At 59.9% G+C, this 6,698-nt stretch overlaps 1 pseudogene; it reads left to right on the top strand.

The window, feature by feature from the left end:
* The first annotated feature begins 683 nt into the window (after positions 1-683).
* On the top strand, positions 684-6,630 carry LOC112121871 (annotated as a pseudogene).
* Positions 6,631-6,698: the final 68 nt, after the last annotated feature.

Here is a 6,698-nt window from a genome sequence, read left to right as displayed (position 1 = left end):
CCCGGTCACTTTCATGGATCGCTCCCACGCCCGCCCAGCCTACGTCCTGGGACTTGCAGGGTCGTTTTCTAAGTACATTTCTAAAGCGCTGACATCTGCGCATGAAGCTGAACCGCGGGGACTCCTGCAGCGCTCCAGTTAGGGGTGTGGGGAACCTGGCGGCCACTCGCTGCAGCAAAGGAGACAGGTCCGGTCTCGTCCCTGACCCTGCACTATCTGTCCATCCACCTCTGGATCCTAGTGTACCCAATCTACCCCCCCCTGCTCCCCCCGGCCCACCCTGCCCCATTCTGGGAATAGCCCCAAGTGCTGGTGCTCAGAGCCCCTGCAGGCTGCCAGAGTGAAATCGACCTGACTCTTGTCAGTGTCACAGCAGCGCACAGGAAACAGCCTGAAAATGGCCAGTGTCTTCTCAGTTTCCTGCTGCTGGGGATCTCTGAGCAGCACCAGAGCTGCCTGTCTGCAGACTCAGGAAGGCAGTGCGGCCTCATTGGGCTCCCTACAAAATCAGCCTCCCAACAAGAGCCAGAAATGAGAGCTTGAATCCTCTGGGAGTTCCCGGCCTCTCCTCCCACCAGGGGCAGTCCCAGCTGCCAGGGGATTTTTTACACCTCGGGTTTGTTCCCCTGACCTGAGGAGCCCAGCGCAGGGAGTGACGGGTGTCTGGATTCTCTCTTTCTTTCAGCACATGGGAACGAGGAGGAGGCGACTCAGCCAGGGGTGGCGAATGAGACGCTGCCAGGCGGAGCTGGAGGGGACATTTCCCGGAGTCTGGAGCCGGGGAAAGCCTCCGAGGGGCAGCAGGGGAACCCCACGGAGGAGAGTGGGGATGAACCCGCCCCCCGCAGGGGCGACACAATGGACCCGAGCGAGGCCACGGCCCGGCCAGGGCGGCTCTACACCTGCCCGGAGTGCGGGAAAAGCTTCACCCAGAGCTCGCACTTCATCCGGCACCAGACGGTGCACACGGGGGAGCGGCCATACCAGTGCGCGGACTGCGGCAAGAGCTACCGGCAGAACTCGGACCTGGTGAGCCACCGCCGGCTCCACACGGGCGAGGAGCCCTTCCACTGCGCCGAGTGCGGCAAGCGCTTCCGCCAGAGCTCGGAGCTCATCATCCACCAGCGCAGCCACACGGCCGAGGCCCCCTACCCCTGCCCCGAGTGCGGGAAGCGCTTCCGCCGCAGCTCGCACCGCCTGGCCCACCAGCGCACCCACACTGCCGAGCGCCCCTGCAAGTGCCCCGATTGCGGCAAGGGCTTTCGCACCAACTCGGACGTGGCGCAGCACCGGCGCACCCACACGGGCGAGCGCCCCCACCAGTGCCCGGACTGCGGCGAGCGCTTCAGCGTGCGCTCCACGCTGGTCAACCACCGCCGGGTGCACACGGCCGAGCGCCCCTTCGCCTGCGTCGAGTGCGGCAAGCGCTTCACCCAGAGCTCCACCCTCAACCGGCACCGGCGCATCCACGTGGGCGAGCGGCCCTACCGCTGCTTGGAGTGCGGCAAGAGCTTCAACCGCAGCTCCAACCTGCTCACCCACCAGGTGCTGCACACGGGCGAGCGCCCCTTCCGCTGCCCCCGCTGCCCCAAGAGCTTCAACCAGCGCGCCAACCTGCTGACCCACCAGCGCACCCACACGGGCGAGCGCCCCCACCAGTGCCCCGGCTGCGGCAAGCGCTTCAGCCAGAGAGCCAACCTGCTGGTGCACCAGCGGCTGCACGCGGGGGACTGACCCCCAGCCGGCGTCCGGGGTGCTCTAGCCAGCCGCCCGCTCGCTGGCGTCGGGTGTGGCCGATCGGGGACTCCTACGGCCCGGCAGCCCCCGGCATTCCTGACCAGCTCTTCCGTCCTGCCAGCCCGGCGTAGGGGGACGGCGTGAATGGGCCGGAGGTGTTAACATAACCAAGCCGCTGTCCACCGTTACACAGTGTTAAACACGGGCCGGAGTTGGGGTGCAGAGACCTCTGCCCGCTCAGCGCCAGGGCAAACACCGTCCAGCAGCCTGGGAACCGTTTCGTAATGACGCAGCAAAGGCCGAGCCGGTAAAGCCTCTGCAGTGTGAAGTACAAAGCCAGCCAGGCTTACCCTGTTAGTGTCCACGGTCCCGGTCCCGGTCCCGTCCGCCGGAGAGAGGAAAGGCCCTTTGTCCGAGCGTCTCCTGGGTGCATCAGCGCTGGCAGTGACGGGACAGGAGAAAGGAGCTGTGACGGGCTGGAGCCAAACGTCTGATCTGTTCAGCCCAGGTGTTGTCTGGGCTTTGGCTGGAGCTGGGGGTGGCCGTGTCCTGGGGGTCCCGCTCTCTGGCCCGGGCTGGGTGGACATTTCTCAGGGTGAGATCCCAGGAGACGGGGGTGGCAGCCAGGGTGGGGAAGCTTGCTCCAGGAGACCCGTCTGGTTGTTTTGGTTTTCCCCCCCAAAGTCTCTTTCTTTAAGGCCCTGAAAGGGGGAGGTGTGCGGCCCGGCCTAGCCCCTCATCGTTATGTTCACCAATTAAATTTATTTCCATACGGACAAACTTAGTGTAAGTTACTTTGTTCCCCCGTTTTCGTATTTATGAAGTTCAGACCTTAACACGCACAGTCCCAGCGCCATAGCAATCGGCCTCTTCGGCTGAACTAATTCAGGCTCGGTCTGGGTTTTGTCACCTGCCTGTAACATCATCCGTGACTCAGGATAACCTGACGGACTTTTCGTGGTTACTTCCCACGCAGGCCGAAGTTATAAATCCAATTGTCCCATCAGGTCCCTGGGCTAATGACCTGACCTCCCGTCCGGGGGGCTGCAGGGTCTGTGTAGCTCTGTCCCGTACCCCGTCATTCACAACGATTTCAGCGGGACCCCGCGTATCCAATCGAACTGGGACCGGGGCCAGATCGGATCTTCAGTGTTTTAAACAAGCCGTACGGGTATCGATCATTCGTACACTCCTCACTCTGTAACCCTGAACGGCACAGGGACCACCTGCAATGTCTGTTTAACGTCACCCAAGGCACCATCGCTGGTTAGCTGCTTTACACACAACGTCACGAACAGAACAATTGTAAAGAAATGCAAAAATGATAATTATTACCAAGCATTAAAACATGGCCCCTTCCTTATTTACAGCGACACGAACTGTCACTTCTTTCCTGTCCTGCCTTCTCGCATGTCTCTCCAGTCCCTGCCGTCCGCCCAGTTCTTCATGTACTCCGTCCCTGTCCTTGAGATCTGCTTCTCACTGACCTAGGATGTCACTGACTGGTCAGTCCCACTAGAACAGGGGACGCCGGGCAAATCCGGACCGCCAGACACATTTGCCCAGACCCTGAAATCTCTTTACTTATTTCATTGTTGTTATTGTCTCTGGAGTCTGGCCCTTGACTCTACCTTGACCGAGAAATTTGGACTTTGGCAAAGTACAACGACTACCCCTGCTATATAAAGATTAATTCAGCATGGATGTGTCCCCGAATTCCCCAGTCCTCACCCTACGCGGGGGACCAAGAACTCCCCCATGGGGGAGGCTCATGGCATGGGACACGGACTAACTGAAAGGAATCATAGAATCATAGAATCTCAGGGTTGGAAGGGACCTCAGGAGGTATCTAGTCCAACCCCCTGCTCAAAGCAGGACCAATTCCCAACTAAATATCCCAGCCAGGGCTTTGTCAAGCCGGGCCTTAAAAACCTCTAAGGAAGGAGATTCCACCACCTCCCCAGGTAACCCATTCCAGTGCTTCACCACCCTCCTAGTGAAATAGTGTTTCCTAATACCCAACCTAGACCTCCCCCACTGCAACTTGAGACCATTGCTCCTTGTTCTGTCATCTGCCACCACTGAGAACAGCCAAGCTCCATCCTTTCTGGAACCCCCCTCAGGTAGTTGAAAGCAGCTATCAAATCCCCCCTCACTCTTCTCTTCTGGAGACTAAACAATCCCAGTTCCCTCAGCCTCTCCTCATAAGTCATGTGCTCCAGACCCCTAATCATTTTTGTTGCCCTCTGCTGGACTCTTTACAATTTTTCCACATCCTTCTTGTAGTGTGGGGCCCAAAACTGGACACAGTACTCCAGATGAGGCCTCACCAATGTCGAATAGAGGGGAACGATCACGTTCCTCGATCTGCTGGCAATGCCCCTACTTATACAGCCCAAAATGCCGTTAGCCTTCTTGGCAACAAGAGCACACTGTCGACTCATATCCAGCTTCTCGTCCACTGTGACCCCGAGGTCCTTTTCTGCAGAACTGCTTCCTAGCCATTCGGTCCCTAGTCTGTAACAGTGAATGGGATTCTTCCGTCCTAAGTGCAGGACTCTGCACTTGTCCTTGTTGAACCTCATCAGATTTCTTTTGGCCCAATCCTCTAATTTGTCTAGGTCCCTCTGTATCCTGTCCCTACCCTCCAGCGTATCTACCACTCCTCCCAGTTTAGTGCCATCTGCTAACTTGCTGAGAGTGCAGTCCACGCCATCCTCCAGATCATTAATGAAGATATTGAACAAAACCGGCCCCAGGACCGACCCTTGGGGCACTCTGCTTGATACCGGCTGCCAACTAGACACGGAGCCATTGATCACTACCCGTTGAGCCCGACAATCTAGCCAGCTTTCTATCCACCTTACAGTCCATTCATCCAGCCCATACTTCGTTAACTTGCCAGCAAGAATACTGTGGGAAACTGTATCAAAAGCTTTGCTAAAGTCAAGGAATAACACATCCACTGCTTTCCCCTCATCCACAGAGCCAGTTATCTCCTCATAGAAGGCAATCAGGTTGGTCAGGCATGACTTGCCCTTGGTGAATCCATGCTGACTGTTCCTGATCACTTTCCTGTCCTCTAAGTGCTTCAGAATTGATTCCTTGAGGACCGGCTCCATGATTTTTCCAGGGACTGAGGTGAGGCTGACTGGCCTGTAGTTCCCCGGATCCTCCTCCTTCCCTTGCACTACATGAGCCTTTTTGGACTGTAACCAAAGGGGGTGTGTGGTGTGGCTCGAGCTCACAGGAGTCAAAGCGGCTCCCACCCGGAGCAGACAGGACAGACGTTTCAATCCCAGTTCAGAAGAGAGGTGTGACGGATCTGCAAAGCGGGGGGGGGGGGGGTACAACTCTTATCAGCCCCTCCCCATTGCACGGATCCCTCCTCCTGCCTTTCCCATCAGCTCCCACTCCCAATCATACTCCAAGCCAGGTCAGAGGAAAGGTGCTGAGCCGGGAGGTGGCTGGGCTCCGATTGGGGGCTGGGAGCCGCGGGGCAGCTGGAGAGAAGCCCAGGGACGGTGCCAGAGCCGTGCGTGGAACAGGCTGTAAGTGCCGGACGACCCAGTGCTTTGCCTGGCTGATTTCAAACGCAGCTGTGCGACTGTCCCGGTTCTGGGCCCGTTTCCCTCTGCTGCGGCTGGGGAGGCTCTGAGCACACAGAGGCACCAGGTGGGCTGGCTGCAGACTCAGGAAGGTGGTGCTGGGATCCCCATTTGGATTCTGCTTCCCACCCAGGCAGGCTGGGAGCTTTAACACGTTGAATCCTGCAGGTGACAGGCCGGCGAGCGAGAGCGAGGAGGGGGATCCCCAGAAGGAGGATCGGGAGCGAGCGGAACCGCGTGGGATGGTGCTGAGTCAATCCCAGGGGAACGTGTCTGGGAGCCCCGAGGGTCAGCACAACGCAGACAGGCTGTACCGGTGCCAGGAGTGTGGGAGGAGCTTCCGTCAGAGCGCCCAGCTTATCAGACACCAGGCCGTCCGTACGGGGGAGAGCCCCCACAAATGCCCCGACTGCGGGAAAGGCTTTGCCCTGGGCTCAGACATGACCAGGCATCGGCACGTCCACATGGGAGCGCCCCTACGTATGCCCTGAGTGTGGGAAAGGCTTCGCTCACAGCTCCAACCTCATCCGGCACCAGAGCCGGCCCACGGAGGAGAAACCCTACAAGTTCCTGGCCTGCGGGAAGGGCTTCCAGGTGAGCTCCCACCTCGTCACCCCCCAGCACATCCACACAGGCGAATGCTCCTACCGCTGCCCCGAATGCGCGAAGGGCTTCAGCCACAGCTCCCAGCTGGTCAAGCACCGCCGGACCCACACGGGTGAGCGCCCCTATTAATGCCCTGTATGCGGGAGGGCCTTTGGGGCCAGCTCCACCCTGATCAGCCAGCAGCGCACCCACACGGCCGAGCGCCCCTTCCAGTGCCCCGTCTGCCGGAACAGCTTTGGCCAGGTCTCGGGGCTCACCCGGCACCAGAGGATCCACCCCGGGGAGCGCCCCTACAAATGCCCCAACACGGTGCCCTGAGGTGATCGCTGACCCCCTGGCTACCCAGCCCCCCGACGGGCTCCCCCTCCCCCTGCCGGGCCCCTCCAGCAGCCTGGGGGCGAGGGGAAGGGGAGGGAAAGCCCCGACCAGCCCCTCCTCCGCGCTGGGTGCAGGGGTCCCAGCCGGGCGGTGAAGTGGCTCCAAACAGACATTTCTTCTCATCCCAGGACCCAGCTGATTTCCAGCGGTCGGACAGAGCCAGGAAGTTTTATCCCAACCCTGGTTCTGGCCAGAGAGACGTTACCAGTCCAGCCTGCCAGGGCCGATTCCCCGGGAAGCAGCAGGGGCTTGATCCGTGAGCCGCAGGGGCCGAGGCTGGTGTCACTCCTCCTGGCACCTAATCCAGGCCGGGTCCCCGGCTGGCGTGAATCGGCCGCAGCCCCGTCGGGGTCGGTGGGGCCAGGTCCC

Source organism: Terrapene carolina, unplaced genomic scaffold, assembly GCF_002925995.2.
Source record: "Terrapene carolina triunguis isolate 2854851 unplaced genomic scaffold, T_m_triunguis-2.0 Scaffold27928, whole genome shotgun sequence".
Lineage (NCBI taxonomy): Eukaryota > Metazoa > Chordata > Testudines > Emydidae > Terrapene > Terrapene triunguis.
Note: the sequence above shows the minus strand (reverse complement) of the source record. Positions and strands in the feature narration are given on the sequence as shown.